This window comes from Notamacropus eugenii, chromosome 5 (genome assembly GCF_028372415.1).
Source record: "Notamacropus eugenii isolate mMacEug1 chromosome 5, mMacEug1.pri_v2, whole genome shotgun sequence".
In the NCBI taxonomy this organism is placed as follows: Eukaryota; Metazoa; Chordata; class Mammalia; order Diprotodontia; family Macropodidae; genus Notamacropus; species Notamacropus eugenii.
The window spans coordinates 235,009,056-235,028,164 of record NC_092876.1 but is presented as its reverse complement, the minus strand read 5'-3'; the positions used below and the strand labels follow the sequence as shown (position 1 = coordinate 235,028,164).

Sequence of the window (19,109 nt, the reverse complement as noted above, 5' to 3'; positions counted from 1 at the left end):
AGAACAGTCATAGAATCTTCTAAAATTTTAATATAAATGTGAAAGACACCTTGATTGAGAACCTTTAAAGCTTAATTTTATTCAACCGAGTCAATGCTTTTTGAAAAAAATAAGGAAATAAGGCAGAGTAAGATAGTATATCCTCTATTCTTCCCATTTGTATAATTATAAAGATATGAAATACTATAGAAAATTATTGTGGTAAATTGTTTTCATTAAGGATACTCTTCATGGAAGATAGAATTTTAGCTGAAACCTGAAGGAAGTTGTGAAAGTTAAAGAGTAGAGATGAATTCCAGGTATGGGAGACAGCAAATGACAGTCAGGAGATGGAGTGTCCTGTTTAAGGAGCAGTCCCTGGATAGTAAAGTACCTGGAGAGGAGTAAAGGGAAGATGAAGGCACAGAAGTCAGCTATTCAAAGAGGCAGAAGTGAAACTAGAATACATTCCCCAACAGAGAGGAATGGGCAGAATGGGTCCTCACTAAAGGACATTCAAAATGATTTCCAATATACATAGAATATTTTACTTCCCCCAATTATATGTTAAAACAATTTAAAACATTTTTTAAGGTTTTGAGCTCTAAATTTTCAAATAATTAGAAGTTATAAAGTGGAGTCAAAACCCTGCAAAGGAGAACCAGGAGACTGTTAATACCAAATCAAGGTCCAGAGTATCTAGAGATTCTAAACTCCTGTGCATTTGGTTTGTTTGTGTATTGTTTTGTATTTTTTTTTCTATCAAGTAGCCTCCTGATTGGTCTGCCTTCCTCAAGTCTCTTTTCCCTGCAGGTTATCTTATCCACTTTTGCTATAGTGATATCTCACCATGTCATATAGCTTTATTCACTCAACCCTTTGACTAAATAAAGTAACTCTTTAATGGCTCTAGGAAACGAAAATTTAAAAAAAGGATACTCTGCATGGATTCATCTATTTAGAGTTGGAGAAGACCTTAGAGATCTGGTCCATTCTTCTCATTTTCAAATTAATAAATTCAGGTCTAGAGAGGTGAAGATTAGATAATGGTTAATGGAAGAGCTGGGATTTGATTGTAGGTCCTCTGATTCTTGGCCTCTTCCCACAGTACCATACATACATACATAGAGCATTCTTTTAATAAATTTGTATGGATAAGAAAATAGTTAAAGTGTTAACAACAACAATATTAATATCTAGCATTTCAATAATGTTTTTATAATTTTCAAAGCTCTGTATGTATATTAATCCGTTTGATTCCTCACAACAACCCTATGAAGTAGCTTCTATTATTCTCTCCATTTTACAGATAAGGAAACTGAGTTTGTGGGAGTTTAAGTGTCTTGTGAAAGGTCACCCAACTAGCAAGTATCTGAAGCAGGTCTTCCTAACTCCAAGTATAGCACTGTTACCCACTGCACCACATCACTGAAGTTTAGTGATATCTGATGTCACCTCAGTCACCTAAAAGCAAAGAATTAAGGTTTATGAATTTTTCCATTCTTTATACTTTTGCTCTCTTTCAAGACATCTTGAAAACTGACTTTGAATGTCTTTGAAATTTTACTGCACCTAACATACATTTCCTCTGAATATCTTTGGTCAGGTCCTCTAACTTTCATCTTTTGAGTATTTTTGTCACTTAGCACATTGCATGATGAGGTGGTAGAATTTAAAGGCAGTCATTCTACTATCAGTAGCAATAGGATTAGATCACTATAGAAATGCCGACAGATCTATAACATATTCTCTGTCTATTCATTAACCTCATTCCAGTTTGATCTTTAAATATTCTAGAAATGAGCTGATTTAGCCAGATATTACTGATTTTTACCTTGGTTCAAGTTATCAATGATCTGACTGTATATAATTAGTTTATTGAGAAGGATTCCTGTATCAATTCATAGTTATTTCTTTTCTATTCAGATATATTCTTTTTATTTTTGCATGATAACATTTGGTCCTTAAGTCATCCAAAACTATCTGACTCTCTTCTTGAAGAAAGTATTTTTAATGTACAGGTGTATCCTCTGAGTGGTCTTCAAGCCTTTGACATTTTTCATTTTTTAATCCTAATGTATATTTTCCAATATAGTTTTAATTGTCCTCCTCCTGGCTTACCTTCTCATTAAAGTCACCGAGTATCAACATATATGCTTATTTGTTTTAGAGAACCTTGTTAAATTCTTTATAGAATTTCCCTAATTCATGCTGAGTAATGGATGTTAGGGTTATCATATTCATCACTCTCTCTTTTTTTTGGCAGGAAAAAATAGTTTTGTAAGTGGGGTAGAACATTATAAACTCAAGACAACTCACAGACAAAGAGGCTAAGTCTCACAACTTCACTCATCTTTCCGAAAAAGTTTATATGGAACATTCATCCAGTAAAAAACAACACCCTCTCTCCCTTGAAATTTCTTCCAGGTTTTTCTGAAAAGACCTCTGGACTGCATATTTGTCTTGGAATCTCCTCAGAAGATTCTGTCAATGATTAGATGATTAGACAAAACCCCCAGAGTCTGTTCAAAGAGTAGGGGAAAAGAAACTGGGGGAGAAGCTATTCAAACTTGATCTTCTTTCCTTGTGGCTTCTTGTCTACTGTACTCCTCCTCAGCCTCCTTGGAAACCGCCCTTACCTCAAAAGTTTCCTCAGCCTCTGCCACCAAAGCCCCTTTAGCTTCCTCTACTAGATCCTCAGCCACTGACACTTCCATGACCACCAGTGCCGTGGCTGCTACCATGGCCTCCAGAGCCACTGAATTTGGCTGAATTCAGAGTTAGCTTCTTTTTCTTTAATCTCCCTGTCTTCCATGACCTCTCACAGCACCTTCTTTAGAGTCTAAGTCTGCAAAACTAAAGCCTTTAGATGACTTTGTTTCACTGTCTGTGACTGTCCTGACACCAGTAGAGCTGTGAAATGAACCTTTCAATGCTTCTTTTGTTGTGTCCTCAGACAGACCTTTGACAAAGTTTTATAAGACTGGCTTCTTGGTGGTGCATTAGTTGTCTTCTGTCTCTTTAGCCAGATCACTCTGCCTTCAATTTCTATATTGTTCCAAAAATTTGAAGCTCCTTTTGTACCTTCCACAGAGGCAAATTCAATGGGTGTGCACTCTTTGGATTTATCTTCGTTGTTTTGGGTTAAGTGGATAGACCTTGGCTTCTCAGATATCTCCTGCAGGCTTTCCTCAGAGGCAGTCTAGACAAGGTTATTCAGTGCCAGTGTCTTTAATCTGCCAGCTTACTCTTATTCTGGCTCACCACTTGAATTCTCTTGTCCTTGACTTTTCTCCCCTGTGTTGTCCAAAATGAGCTCCTGACCATCAGTCTCAGATCCTTATTTCTCTTCCAAGGTCTTGTCCACTTCTGCTTCTGTTTTAAATTCAATGTAAGCAATTCCTTTGGGTGTCCCATACTTGGTACAGACCAGTCTAACCTCAAGAGCATCCTCAAACACTTCCTTAACTTCTCCCTGAGTTACATTGTAAGACCAACAAAGAGCATTGTAGCATTTCAATCTTTTTGGTTTTCTTTTTCCTTTTTCCAGTTCCATGTAAGAGCCAAGGACTTTGGAGCAACTGAGTTCCAGGGTTTTTTGCAAGTCCTCAGCTGACTTTAATTCCAAATTTAATTTAATTCCAAATTTAATTCAATTCCAAATAGCCAAACTTCCTCATGATCATCTACAGTGGTAAGGTCCTTTTTTTTGCAAAGAAGTCTGTGATGCCAGTTTTTAGTTCTAAGTGGTTTTGCTGAAATTCAGGTTGTCAACAAAGAGGTTGAAAATTGCTTCAATTTCCAATGTCTATTTCTCGACTTTAGGGGCTTTCTATTTGCCTATTTCCTTTTTCCTCTTTCCTGGTCATTTTTCTTTTTGTGGGAACTTCTTTTTCTTCCTTATCTTCCTCCTTCTAATCTTCCTCTTCATCTTCCTCCTCTGATTCCATGGCTTTCCCAGCTTTGTCAAGGGCACATTTCCCAGAAGTGGACTTCCCTTCCATAGCTTCTTCTTCAGAATCCTTCTCATCTTCTTCATCTTCATCACTATCTTCTTCCTCCTCATCCCCAGAGTCTTGTTTGTTTGAAGCTCCTCTCATTTTTGTGGCTTTTGAAGGCTCAGATTCTTCATTCTTCTCATCTTTACTGTCTTCTTCTTCAGATTCACTGCCCTCTTTCTCAACATTCTTCCCATTTTTTGTTCCTTTGATGAAGGGGGATGGGAGCTATTGCTTTAGCTGGAGTGGCTCCCTTCTGACCTACTCTGATGACAGCTTTGACTGAGGTAGTCATTTTCTTGTCAGGGGCATGGAGACTTTCTTACTGGGAGTCATGACTTCTTTCTGCAGGTCTGGTAATGACAACAGCTATTTTGGCCAGTGGTACCTTTTTTCTGCTGGTTTAGCCACAGCTTTCTTGCCATTCTTTTGAGGGACCACAACTTTTCCACTGCTTCTGATGTGTCCCCATCCTCATTCTCTTCTATGTGCTTTGGAAGAATGCCCATTTTCTTTGGCTCACCTTGATTTTTAGCAATCTTCCCAAGACTCATCATGGTGGTGGCACATGACTAGGGGACAGAGGGTGCAGATCCATAGGCAAAGTCTATGGCAACATCAAGAGCAGGGGAGAGCAGCAGAGAGGAGTCTGTCTGAGAGCAGCCTTTTGCTGGCAGAGACTGAGATGAAAGACTCTGTTGTAATTATCTTGATGATGGTGTGTTTGCTCCCCATAAGCTCAACAAAGCAAGTTGACCAAGTATCCCATGAAATGATGTTTCTAGTTTCCTTTTGGCATCCAGTGAAATCGGCCCTGCCAATATCTTTCTTTGCCCCTTCAAGGTAGACCTGTCCCTTGTTGTTGTTTAGTTGTTTCAGTTGTGTCTGACTTTTTTTGACCCCATTTGGGGTTTTCTTGTCAAAGATCCTGGAGTGGTTTGCCATATCCTTCTCCAACTCACTTTATAGGTGATGAAACTGAGGCAAACAGGGTTAAATGGCTTGTCAGGGTCACACAGTTAGTTTCTGAGACTGGATTTGAACTCAGGATTTGAACTTCCTGACTCCAGGCTTGATGCTCTATTTATTGTGTTACCTAGCTGCCCTGAGCTGTCCTTTAGCTCAGTTTAATAGAAGGAACATTCACAGGTCCTCCTTACAGTGGCAAATAAGGAAATCTGAATATATTACTTTCTCTCCCTTCATATATATATATATATATGTATATATACACATATATACACACACGCATGTATATGTATATACACAAGCATGCTATACACACTTACATAATTTATTTCTTCACATAGTGTGTAAAATACTTGATTATTAGATAAAGAACACACTTTAAGAATAAAAATAAAATAAAATAATAATTAAGTTAATGTTTCCAGATAATCTAAAAAATATATAATTCTGGGTGCATTTGTCTTGTTTTGTAACAGTTCGATACACAGGATTTTCTGTACTAATTTTTTGTCTCATGAGCCACAGTGCCAAAAAATTAATTGTCTGGTGCCCAGATCCTTGTGAAGAGGCTTTCCTTAGGCTGGTTCTTAGACAGCAGATTCTCTCTGTAACCAAGCCTATACTTAAAGCCTTGTATTTTGTTGTCATAGCTTTTGAAAACCTAGGTGCAACTCTGTGATGAAACTTCAAGGAAGACTTGCATGGAGCGTAAAATAATATATGTATCAAAAATATGTTTTCTGTGTGACAGTTTCTTACTGTTAGAAAGTGTTTAGTTTGTTCTATTTTGCTCCAAAATATCCCCAATTAACTTTTATTTTTAAGAACATTTTATATGATTAGATACTTTCTTTTCGTTATGGTTTATGTCAATATATTTCAAGGACAAAAAAATGTGTTGTGGCCAAATTAATATGGAAAACACTTCTATAACACATGAAAGCATCTATTTTTTTTCTTCCTTCAGTACTTTCTCATATTAAAATATGTGGAAAGGGTAAAAAAATATTGGAAAACCCAGAAAATTTAAAAATGTTTACTTCAATATTTTAGCCCCCAGTTAAGGGCTAAAAATCACCTTGTTCCTTGTTTTCTAAATACGTTATATTCTCTTCAAATGGAGAATTTCCCTTGAAAGCTCTGATGTTCCTGCCTGCTTATTAAAATAAAATGAAGGGGAAAAATCTCATTCAGTTACCCAAATAATAAAGAAGTGATTTCAGTTTAGAATCAGACAATGGGTTGGTGTTTTAAGATAAAAGAAATAAAAGCTATTTCTTACCTTTTTTTTTTTTTTTAAGAGAGAGATTCAGTTTTACATCACTGGGTCACAGTTTCCCCCTTTCATCAGATGACAATTAGTAAGTGAAAAACAAGCAACTAAAAGATGATTTAGTCATACTTCACAGAGATAACATTAGGTAACTGAAAAAACTCACCTGGAAGATGTTTCTGGAGCCTTTGGGGCTGAACCAGACAGTCTTCTCTTTTTATTGTGTGTGACAGGGAATGAAATGACCCCAGGGCTCACCTGTAATAATTGTTTATTGCTAATGAAGCTTACCTATTCTGAAAAACTGAGCTTCTTCTTTTTTCTTTGAAGGAGAAACCTGAAGAGTATGGTACCAGCTCACACATAGGGATTTTCCTCCCAAGGCTAGAAAGACATCATGAAACTAACATCTTTTTGGAAGTACTGAAGAACAAGAAGGAATTAGTTCATATAAATCAGGGATTCTTTACTTTTTTTCATGTCATGGATGTCTTTGGCAGTCCCATTGAAGCCTGTGGCTCTCTTCTCAGAATAATGTTTAGAAATGCATAAAACAAAATATAAGATTACAAAGGAAACCAAAGATCAGCAAAAATAAAAATGTAACTTGCTTTTTTCCCCATCCAAGTTCATGAACAACCTGAAATTTATCTATGGATTCTTTAGGGGTATGTGGGTCTTGGGTTAAGAACCTGTGATCCACGTGGCCCATTGGGATCCATTGCTTCTACTGGAACAGTGGTCATTCCATCACCTCCCTTTGCTCTACCTACTGATATCATTAGGACCTTCCATTTAAGATAAAGATACAAGGGTAGGAAGGGCCTTTTAAAATTTGTTGAGCAAAGGGGAAACAGAAGGGACAGGGACTGGGGAAAGAGGGAAGTAATTTAAATTGTTTATTTTTTAAAAGTCTTTTTAAAACTCCATATTTTATTTCCTCACTATGTATCAATTAATAGCTTCAGTGGCATAGAGCATAAAATGTTAGTATTTAGTCAAGAAGATCTGAGTTCACATTGTGTTACTTGGGCAAATTGTTTGGACCTCCCTGTTTTCAATTTCCTCTAACATGAGGGGATTGAACTAGATTTTTAGCTCTAAATCTGTGATACCAGACCAATTTATTGACTATGTAGCTTTATTAGATTACATATAATTTAAAAAAATCTGATTTCAAATTCCATGTCTAACTTCTAATAGGTGGGTGACCACAAACAAGTCAATTCAGCTCCCAAAGCCTCAGTTTCCTCACCTACAAAATGAGAACAACAATCTTTGTAATATGTGTCTCATTGGATTATTGCACAGTTAAGATAAGTAATGTATGCAAACTGTTATACATAAAAGTTATTTTTTTAACTTCAAATATTTACAGAGGATTATTGTATAAATTGAGTTAATTGGTCAATGAATTTATTGAGCACCTACTAAGAGACAGGCACCATTCTAAACACTAGGGATACAAAGAAATGCAAAAGATAGTCTTTGATCTTAAGGACCTCACAGTCCAGTGGAAGAGACAACATGAAAACAATTATAAACAAGCAAGTTATATACAAGATAAATTGGAAATAATCATCAGAGAGAAGACACTAAAATTTAGGGGGATGTAGAAAGGTTTCTAGTACAAGATAAGATTTTAGCTGGGACTAGAAGGAAGGTAGGAGGTAGAGATAAGGAGGAAAAGTATTTCAGGCATGGGGGACAGCCAGGGAAAATACCTAGGGTGGGGTAAATGGCTTTCTTGTGAGAGGAAAAGCCAGGGGATCAGGGTTACTGGATTGAAGTGGGGGAGAAGGAAGCAGTGTGAGGTATAAGAAGACTGGGAAGAGAGGGTTAAGAAGGGCTTTGAATGCCAAGCAGATGATTCTACATTTGATCCTGGAGGTCATAGGTTTATTAAGCAGGAGGGTGACTTGGTCAGATCAGTGCTTTAAGATCACTTGCAAAACTGAGTGGAGGATGAGCTAGAGAGGGCAGAGACTTGTGGTAGGCAGCCCCACCAGCAGGTTATTGCAATAGTCCAGGCATGGAGAGATGACAGTCTGACTGAGGATGCTGGCACTTTAGAGGAGATGGTTCAATTACACCTGTAAGCTCCTCAAGGGCAAATTGCTTCACTTTTGTATTTACATCCATAGCTCCCAACATAGTACCTGGTACATACGGGGTGCTTAATAATTTCTTGTTGATTGATTGAGTGATTGACATATCTATTCTTTTCTTCGTTCTCTCCATTTCCATACCCGTTTTAGCATTCTTCCTAGCCTCCAATTTTTCCTCATTTTCCCTAGAACCAAAATGTTTACATATAATCCAGATTGTGCCTTGAACTGCTTACTATTTCTAACTCTGTTTCTTCACCCAGGGCATCTTCCGATAGAGCCTCCATGGTGCATGTTGCTCTAACACCCTCAAATTTTATGCAAGGGTCTTTTGGAAATTTAAATACGAGTTATAATAATTTGCATTTAAAAACTTAATCTATCCACCCATTATGTTTTCCAACTTTCTAAGGTTCATCTGTAGCCATTCGTAGCCCACTTCTGTCTGCATAGTTGTTTGTAACACCTTCCAATTTAATATTTTCTGCAATTTTCATTAACATGCTATTTGCTCCCTCTTCCAGATCATTAATAAATGCTATTTCTTATATGTATTAGATTTTGTGGTTGAATAAATTTAATTTGCTGTTCTAATTTCAATGCATGTTTTCTAAAGATACATGTGGTTAAGAATGGTCTTAACATGGGCTTAAATCCATACCAAGTTTATAGTTATTTTACTATTATGCAATCCATTTGTGTTCTCTAATCAGCACTGTTGTAAGCTCCACTGAAGCAATAATCTATTGATTTTCTCTCGCTTCTTTTTCAATACAGTCATCATCTGGCTTTTAAATGCACTGCAATAGCAGAGATAGAGCTATTGTTATGCACTAAGCCATAACTATTTATAAACAGGAAAATGAAGACTTTTTTTCTCAATAGATATTCTTGCACTGATTTAAGAAAAGTAGCCCACATTAACTAAATTGCATTATAACCACCATATCTGATTTCCTAATTTGTATTCTCAGTGTTCTAGAAAGTCTTACTCTTAACTAGCAGAAACAACCATATCTTACATATACTTCAATAATTAGAGTAAGAAATTTGCTCATCGTCTTCTAATGAATCTGGAGTAATCTGAGACTACCATGTTCATTACATTAGCACCAACCATACCTCCTCTTAAATCAGAGAATGATCTTTATTATTATTTTTTTTTATGAAATATGACTTCATTTGGGGAGATAACCCATAATGGATACTAAAGGATGTGGGTTAGAATCCTGCTTTGAAATGTACTAGCCTATATAACTTTAGGCAAGTCAAGTTTTGACTGAATGGTTCTGTGAATTGACCTCCTAGAGTCTCCTAGTTAACCCTCTAGGACTATTAATTACAGAGAAGTTACTAATCTGCATTAGCGGAGTGATTTTCCAAAGTGGGAGTTCCTATCCCAATGTTCTGCTCCTCCTCCACTCTCCCACCTCCACAAAAAACACCCACCAAACCAACAATCTTTTATTAGACCTTTGATAGGGAGGTGGTGCATCTTCCTGAGTTAAAATCCAGTCTGACACTTGCTGTATGACGTTGGGCTGGTCACTTAGCCCTACTTACCTCAGTTTTCTCATCTTTAAAATGAACTAGATTAGGAAATGGCCAGCCACTTAACCCTGTTTGCCTCAGTTTCTTCATCTATAAAGTGAGTTGGGGAAGGAAATGGCAAATCTCTGCCAAGAAAATTCCAAATGGGATCACAAAGAGTCAAATACAACTGAGCAGCAACAACTGAAGAAGTGAAGATTCTAACATATGATCTGCCACTAAATACCTATTTCCATATATTGGGATTTTAAAAGCATTGTGTGTAACAATTTTTTCCATCTTTCTAGTTAATGTTTTTTGGATGGCTTATCATATGGGCAGAATTTGATGATAACTTTTTTTGTTGCTGTTGGCTCAGTGAAGAATATGTGTTTGTGGCCAACAGAGCTCAGGCTGGTCCATAGAGAGGGTTACATAGGATGAAATGGATTCTTCCCAAATCTTAGTTAAAACGCCCAACTCTAACTCTGGCAAGAGTCCTGTGGATGAGCTTGTTGTTGTACATTTCAAATGCAGACAGTTTCATGCCCGTTATTTTTCTACATTCGTCCCCAACCCCATTTCTCCGTTCATCAGAAGACTTGTTATTCTTTACTGAGAAAATATAGGACATTTGTTACAAGCTCTTTCTTCTCCACTTCTTTATATACTTAAAGCCCTAGATGTCATCCTATATTTCCTCCTCCCTTACTTGGAATCTGATTGAGTGGCCCCTCTACTCGACAAGGCCAACCCATTTACTTCAGCCCTTTCTCCTGCTCCTGGCAGTTTGTTTCTACAATGTCCAGTCCCATCTCTCACCTTCATCCTATCCCTATCTACTGGCTCCATCTTTGCTACCTACAAAAGCATGTTTCCATCCTAAAAATAAAATAAAATCCCTTAACAGAGCCTCCCATCCTCTCTAAACTATAGTACTTTCTCCTTCCTTTCATAGTAGCTAGTTGGTACAGTGGATAAAGCACTAGCACTAGGAAGATCTGAGTCCAAATCCAGCCTCAGACATTTATTAGCTGTGTGACCCTGGGCAAGTCACTTAAGTCAACCGAATTTATATTTTTGGAGTTATCCTTAACTTCTGCATCCATGGAATCATAGATCTAGAGCTGAAAAGTCATGTTTTTCACCACCATATACAACCAGTTGCCAAATCTTGATGATTTTACATATAGCCCATCTCTTGCATCCATTCCCCTCTCTCCCATCATATAGTCTTTCCTGTAGCTCAGGCTCTTATCACCTCTTTCCTGGATTATGGAAATAGCCTCCTCATTTGTTTTCAGACTTCATTACTCCTCACTAAAATTCATCCTCCACACTCTTGCCAAAATCATGTTCCCAAAGAGGAGGTCTGACCAAGTCATTGCCCAACTTCGGAAGTTCCAGTAGCTCCATTTTGCCTCTAGGATAAAACCACCAGTTGACATTTAACGCCCTTCACAGCCTGGCTTACCTTTCCAGGATTACTACATATGACTCCCCTTCATGTGCTCTATGTTCTAACTCAATGGCTTATTTGCTGTTCCTCAGGCATAGCAGTCTGTCTTCTGTCTCCCTGCCTTAAAATAGACTTCTCTTTCTGTGTGGAATGTGCTCCCTGCTCACGTCCCTGGCTGGGAAGCCACAACTTCCTTCTCAGCTTAGCTCAGATCCCCTCTTACACGAAGCCTTTCCTGATTCCTCCAAAGGCCAATGTCTCCCTGCCTTCAGATTACCTTACATCTACTTTGTATATGTTTGACTTTTAAAAAGAGCCTTGTCTTCTCTTTTCTATTAAGTAATTATGTTCTTTCCCTTTGTGTTAATATATGTATATTGTTCATGATTCCATCTATAAGCACACATACATGCACATATATACATACATGTATTTGCAGCTATAGAACAAATCCCAAGATCCTTATCTAGCTTCTGGATGCTTCTTTTATATGTATAGAAAAATAATAAATGTAAATACACACACACAACGCACACACAAAAACATGTGTATTTATATGTGTGTATGTATATACACGCATGCATACATGCATGTATGCAATCATATACTCGTATACATGTGTGCACATGTATGAAAAATCCAAGGACTAGCTAAGAATCTCGGGATTTGTAGTAAAATTGCTAAAGAGAAGTCTGCATGTAGGCACCTTTTCCTCTTATAGAATTTATATGCCTTTAGAGCAAGGACTATTTTGATTTTGTCACAACAGTGCCCACTACATTGCCTGGCACATAGTAGGCACTTAAGCACGTGCCAACCAATGAATATTTCAAGGAGAAGAACTCCCGAGTTCCCCTTGAAGAGACAAGCAAAGGAGCTGGCAGACCAGGTGGAACATCTGATATTGCTACCTCATGGTGCTCGTGAGTGGAAGCTAACAAATCACTATGAAAATGATGCAACTTAACTATCACCGTGTTGCGAAGGATCAGGAGGCAGGGGAATTTTGCTCGTATCTTCCAAAGCAAGTCAACATCTATTTTCATACTTTAAGCCTTCAGCACAAAGTTTGGTACAGGGGAGGACAGGGATAATGACATAACAATAAGAGTTGAATTTTATACAGTGTCTTCAACTTTTCAAAGAACTTCACATGGATTAACTTGTGTTAGTCATGATAGCATTGTGGTTCTTTTCTCCATTCTACAGATGAGGAAGTTGAGGCCTAGAGACATTAAGTGACTTACTCATGGTTATTTAGCTAGTAAGTGACAGAGGTGAAGTTTAAACCTAAGTCTTCCTGACTCAAAGTCTAGCACACTATTGACTGCCCCACATTACCTCTCTTATAAGAAAGTAGATTTTGGAAGAAGGAAGGAAGGAAGGAAAGTAGGAAGAAAGGAAGGAAGGGAACAAACTTTTGTTAAGTGCCTACTAAATGTCAGGGACTGTACTAAGTGCTTTACAAAGATCCCATTTGATCCTGATGACAACGCTTGGAGGTAGTCTATTATTATCCCTATTTTACAGTTGAGGAAAACTGAGGTAAACAGGTTAAGGGACTTGCCCAGGGTCACACATCTATCAGTGTCTAAAATCAGATTTGAATTCAGGTCCTCCTGACTCCAGGCTCAGTGTTCTATCGGCTGCATAACCTAGCTGATTAAAACAAAACAGGATCAAAGACTATGTCTTCACAGCTTTATGTCACAAATATTTTCTTCAAAAGTTAAAAGGTGATAGATATGGCAAGTTACAAAAAACATCATAAAAAATTAGATGGACTCTAATTTAACAAACATTTATTAAGCACCTGCTATACATACACGTTCTTTTTTACCATTATGGGAATCAGTACTTTCTATATAGTGAGATCACTGGATGCTTAGAACAAAGATCTAAACTAGTAGAGATCAAAACCAAATTGGAAGGAAGAAAACTGATGGGAAGATCCCATTTCTAGCTACAAAAGCTCCACCTTGAATTATTTAAGCAAGTTGTTAACTCTCTAAAGTAGCATCTGGATATCAGTAAAGACCTAACTCCGATTACCACCATTTCATGAAGTTTAAGTCATAAAAACCCACTACTACAGCAAGAAGACCTCAAGAACCTCAGCCAACCTGTGGAGAGTACGAGCTCTGAAAATTTTATTGAAAAGCACAAAACAGAAGACAATAAGTGGACAGGAAGACAAATCTGTGGGAAGTTCAACATACCAAGGCCCTCCAGGACCCCTTCCAATCAGGTAGGCAGGGGTAGGAGATGGAAAGGTATCTGTTAAGCTTCTTGGGATACCTAGCCCTCCTGCAACAGGAGCCTGAGGGCCCAGTTAGACCCAAGAACTTCCCCTCTTCTGCCATGGGCTAAACCCAGGGGCAGCAACCCAGAGCCCCGAGACCTCAGAAGCATTTCCCTTAGTCACCTCAATCCCCATGGCCAAGTTCCCATGGGTCCCATCTATTAAGAACTTCATAAATGTTTTTCCATTGTATTTCAACCTATCCAACTAAGCCAAAAGTGTAGCTGGGAGGCCCACTGGATAGAGCACTGGGTTTGGAATCAGGAAGACTCTTCACGAGTTCAAATGTGACCTCAGACATTCACTAGCTGCGTGATTCTGGGAAAGTCACTTTAACCCTGTTTGCCTCAGTTCCTCATTTGTAAAATGACCTGGAGAAGGAAATGGCAAACCGCTCCAGCGTCTTTGCCAAGAAAATCCCAAATGGGGTTATGAAGAGTTGGACAGGGCTGAAAAAAACTGAACAAACAACAAAACTAGACCAAATATATCTCTCTTCTTTCCCTGACTGAGGAAACATCTGTAACAAAAAAATAAAAGAAAGAGGGAAAAGAAAAAGAGATCAAGAAGAATTCAGCAACTACAATCCTATAAACTTTCCTTCCCAAATCTATTTAAGAGGGTTTATGTATTATTTAGCTTGCTGACAAAAACATGGGAAGGGAAAAGGCACTTTTACATATGATTTTCCATAGACCATATCTTCACAATTGAGTTAAAATTGAGTTAAAAATTCATGGAATCCAAAATCCTCATTTGTGTGATACACACAACCACACACATAGACACACACACACACACACACACACACACAGAGAGAGAGAGAGAGAGAGAGAGAGAGAGAGAGAGAGAGAGAGAGAGAGAGAGAGATATTTACAAAAAAGCATTTGACTCAGAAGAGTAAAACATGTCATTAAAGACTCTTTAACAAGGCAATGTCTTATAATCTTTGTTTATATTGTTTTCCTGGCTCTACTGCAGTTTGCATTAGGTCTGAAAAGTTTTTTCATGCTTTTCTTTATTTATCATTTTTTGTTTCTTAAGTATCATAATATTCTATTAAATCCATGTATCACAATTTATTTAGCCATTTTCCAATTTATGGTATATATTTTATTCCCAATTTTTTGCTATCCCAAAAAAGTGCTGCTTAAAATATATTGGTGTATATGAAGCCTTTCTTGTTACCAGTGACCACTAACATGATTCTCAATTGTCTTCCACAACTGTTGTAAGAATTCACAATTTCACCAACAATGTATTAGTGTGCCTGTCTTTGTACAATCATTCCAAGATTGACTATTTTCATCCTTTGGCATCTTTGCCAATTTGCTAGTTGTGAGCTGGAACTTCAGGGTCATTTTAATTTGAAATATTCTTTCACATAGTTATTAATAGTGGGCAATTCTTTTGAGAACTTTGTTCATATCCTTTGACCACTTATCTATTGAGGAATGTCTTTTAATGTTACACTTTAGAAAATTTATATGTAACAAGCTCACAGCTTCATATAAAATCCTCTTTTCTTCTTCATTTATTGAAATGTTCATGTTTTTTGGTGGTCCCAAAGTTTATAACAAAAGATATTTTAAATATTCTCTCAACCATAGATTTGAAATGTACCTTCTCCCAGTTCCCTCCCCCTTACCCCCACAAATGATGTGACCCTTTTATTTAGGTTTTCTCTTCTTTCATTCTGATGTCAGACCTTAATCTTACGTTCTGATGCCCCTGATTGAAGCTTTTACTGTCATTTGAATACTTGGAGTCAATAAGACCAGAGGATCAAACTTCCTAATTTAACAAAGTAGCTATTATTAAAACTCTGTAATCCCCCAAATCTTTCCTAATACTCAATATGCAGAGCATCATCACTGAACACCCTGCACTCCTTAGTAGCGCTGCTCCCCTTATCCTTTCCAGTAAAATGCAGAATTATGTGGGCTATGTGGGTTTATGCCAACCATAATCTTTTCCGGATGCCGAAAGGATTTCTAAGGCAGATACTACACAAAAGAGTTTACACTATTACTTCAGGGATTTCTTTTCTAGCACATAAGTGAAATCTGATTGATAAACCTATAAAACAACTGTGTCTCTTCTGGCGTTATCCCCAAACTCCTCCCCACAACAATTTAAACGTTGACTTGATTCTTTTCATTTGGTTGTGTTGTCATTGAAAATGAGTTATTAATAACATGGTCCCAGCATTGCTTGGCCCCTACACAGTGCCACACTCAACAATCCCTAATTTAATGCATATTTTGGCTCATACCTACAATTTAATTTCTGAAGCCAGAAATACAAATGATTTTGATAATGCTTTGTGAGTACCAGATGGGGGAAGAGTAAGAAGTAATAGTGAGGGGCCACACTCTCAGAAGGAGCCTCTCAAATACTGCATAATTTTTGTAGACTATACAAACAGATCATTTGCCTAAACAGCCTGCCTCCCTATTGTCTATAGGATGAAATCTTGACTCCTTACTCTGGCATTTAAGACCTCCTCCAATCTTCTACACTGAATGCAGGGCCTGTCAGTTACCTTTGTTCCACCAATAATCTGGGAGCCAGACACAACTGGGGAAACAGAATGGGGTGGGGGCAGGAGGTCTATCAAGGGCTATGGGCTTTGAATAGAAGAAATACAGTTGGTTTGATGCCTTTGCTAAGCGTAATGGGCTCAAAGAAGGGACTCATGATCACCTGGCCCTTAAAACCATCCAGATCTAAATATACATATGAAAACAAGTCTTCACATAAAGCATCAGCAAATGAATACCCTCTAGGGATATCAGAGATGTTTTGGTGAAGGAGGAATTAGAACAACTTCCAGTCGAGGAAGGTTGTAGGTTAGTAACTTGAAAGTAGGGTTAGTAAAAACAGAATTAAAGACAAACACCACAATAACTAAAACATATCATACCGGTAAGAACCAATTGACTTCTGTGCTATACCCACCCTACCTTGCACCCCAAAAGGGTTCCCACTGGAACTCCAACTGGAATTTCTATAAAATTAGTGCTTTATTAAATAATGACTGTGTACAGGGTTCTGAATAGAGATACGTGTTTAAAAGTTCTTGCCTTCAATCAGCTTGTCATCTACTAAGAAGGAAAGCCATCCACACAGATGGCTATCTGTGGAATAGCCTAAAATTCTTAGTGCATAATAGCTTAAAGATGCATTAAGAATTTTGGAATACACTGAATATAATATTACATGATATTGTTACAAGAACACAGTATTGCCCACCTTAGAGAATTACAAAACAAAGGGCTATGTATAGGGGATGAGGAAGGTCATTATCAAAGAAAGGGTCAGGGAAGATTCAAGCAGCATCTGAGTTAAGTTTTAAAGGAAAGGCAGGATGCATTGCCTAGGGATTCAAGGGTTAAGTTTGAGCTTTTAATGGGCCCCTGGCCAAAAAGGCAGAGAGCTAACTAAGAGGGTGAATTGCAGGATGTCTGACACATGTGTATATACACACATATGTATACAAATGTATATGCATGTAAGTAAGTATATCATTGTTCTTTCGTTGTTGTCCTTCATTCTCAAAGAGGACCAAAATGACATCACTATGCTACAGCCAAGGTTCAGTGGCTGTGGCTGATCAGACTAAGATGAGCTCAGAATGCTCTGCCACAGGTCGGGCACAAATAGTCCATCAGAACATTTGGGATGGATTCTCTAAATTTGCCATCTCATATTTCCTTTGAGCTGTTTCAATTCTCCTTTGCTTATAGAGCACAGCACCTTCTCTGATGGGGGCAAGCCATGCTGAGCAGTCCTGTGCCATGTCTCCCATGTCCCATAATCAATTCAAAGTTCTTAAGAGAGAACTTGAGAGTATCTTTGTATCATATCACTTCTTCTGAACAGCTTGTGAACGCTTGCCCTGTGTGAGTTCTCCATAAAATAGTCTTTTTGGCAAATGTACGTTTGGCATTCTGACAGTGTGGCCAGCCCATCGGAGTTGTGCTCTTTGAAATAGAGTTTGAATACTTGGCAGTTTAGTTCAAGTAAAGAACTCAGTGTTGGGTACCTGATCCTGACAGGTGATCTTCAGAATCTTCCTAAGACAATTCAAATGGAAGCGATTCAGTTTCCTGGTATGATGCTACTAGACTATCCAGGTTTCACAGTCATACAACAATATAACACAATGGCTCTGCAGGCCTTCAGTTTGGTAAGTCAGTTTGCAAATAACTTTTCATACATTATCTCATTTGATCATTAGCTCTATGAGGCAGGTATTATGATCTCGATGCATTAAAGAGGTTAAGTAATTTGTCCATAGTTGCATAGCTTGTAAGTGTCACAGGAGGGATTTGAATGAGATATCTTCTGACCCCTGGTATGTGCCACTCTTTCCAAAACATACCACTGTCCCTTTAGGGCAGCCCGAAGTATATAAGTAGAAGACTGAAGGAGCCATCACGTTTGCATCTATGAATTCTTTCAGTTGACTTTCACAAAAGCCGTGCAAGCTTAGTAGAGCAATTACCATAATTTCTACTTTAAAGATGATTTGGTCAATGCTTGGTGAAATTAAGCGACCTGTCCAAGGTCACATAGATGACTGGATGTCAGAGGTGGGATCTACTGGGACATTGAACTTAGCATCCTCCATTGGCCTCCATTTCTATATCACCTACTTACCTCTTAGAATCTGGTTCTTATCTGTAGCATTCTATTGAAATAGCTCTCTTAGGGGTCACCAGTGGCTCCTAATTTGCCAGATACAATGGGCTTTTCTCAGCTCCTCTCATCCTTGGCCCCTCTGCAGCCCTTGTCAGTACTGGCTACTCTCTCTTTGATTCTCTTTGTTGCCTTGGTCTTTGTATTGTGACTGTCCTGAGTCTTTTCCTGCCTTCTCTGAGTTACTACTTTTGCTTACTTTATTGATGCCTATTCTTCCACTTACTGGTTTGCAAGATGATTTTAGTGAGCAGTGGAAGGGAGAAGTGAATACCTGTGTCTCCTCTTGCAGGCAATTCTGGATGGTGGGAGGCCAAGTTAGAAGTGGTAAGATCAGAAAAAAGTAGTCTGCAAAGCCATAGAGCCAACTGTTGGGAGCTTGATGGTGAAAGAAAAGTGGGGGGTCCTAGAGGACCCTGTACAAAACAGGGCAGGAGATGCAAAGTCCTCAGTCCTCATGAAGCCTACAATGTATTTGGGAAGACAAGAAACATACACATTTAAAGGTAACTGATAAATGAGGTTAGGTTAAAGGTTTTTCTCAAGTTTCCACTATGTCAGGAATACTGTGGCCTATCTGTCTATTTCATGACATGTGTGTATCTTTAACCAGAGAAAGTTCTGATTACTCAAAAAAATGTTTCAAGTGGATTAAAAAGTAAACACCTCAAGGTAAGGGTTCATTTTTAATACAATGAGTCCCCAGGCCTGATATTTTATATTTTATTTTATTGTCAGCACAAAATAAAATGAGAAGGATGCTTGTTTTAATTTTTTTCTCACTGAT

The 19,109-nt window shown here is 38.0% G+C and overlaps 1 pseudogene; it reads right to left on the bottom strand.

The window, feature by feature from the left end:
- Window positions 1–3,893: 3,893 nt before the first annotated feature.
- Window positions 3,894–4,534, bottom strand: LOC140507812 (uncharacterized; annotated as a pseudogene).
- Between the last annotated feature and the right edge of the window lie 14,575 nt (window positions 4,535–19,109).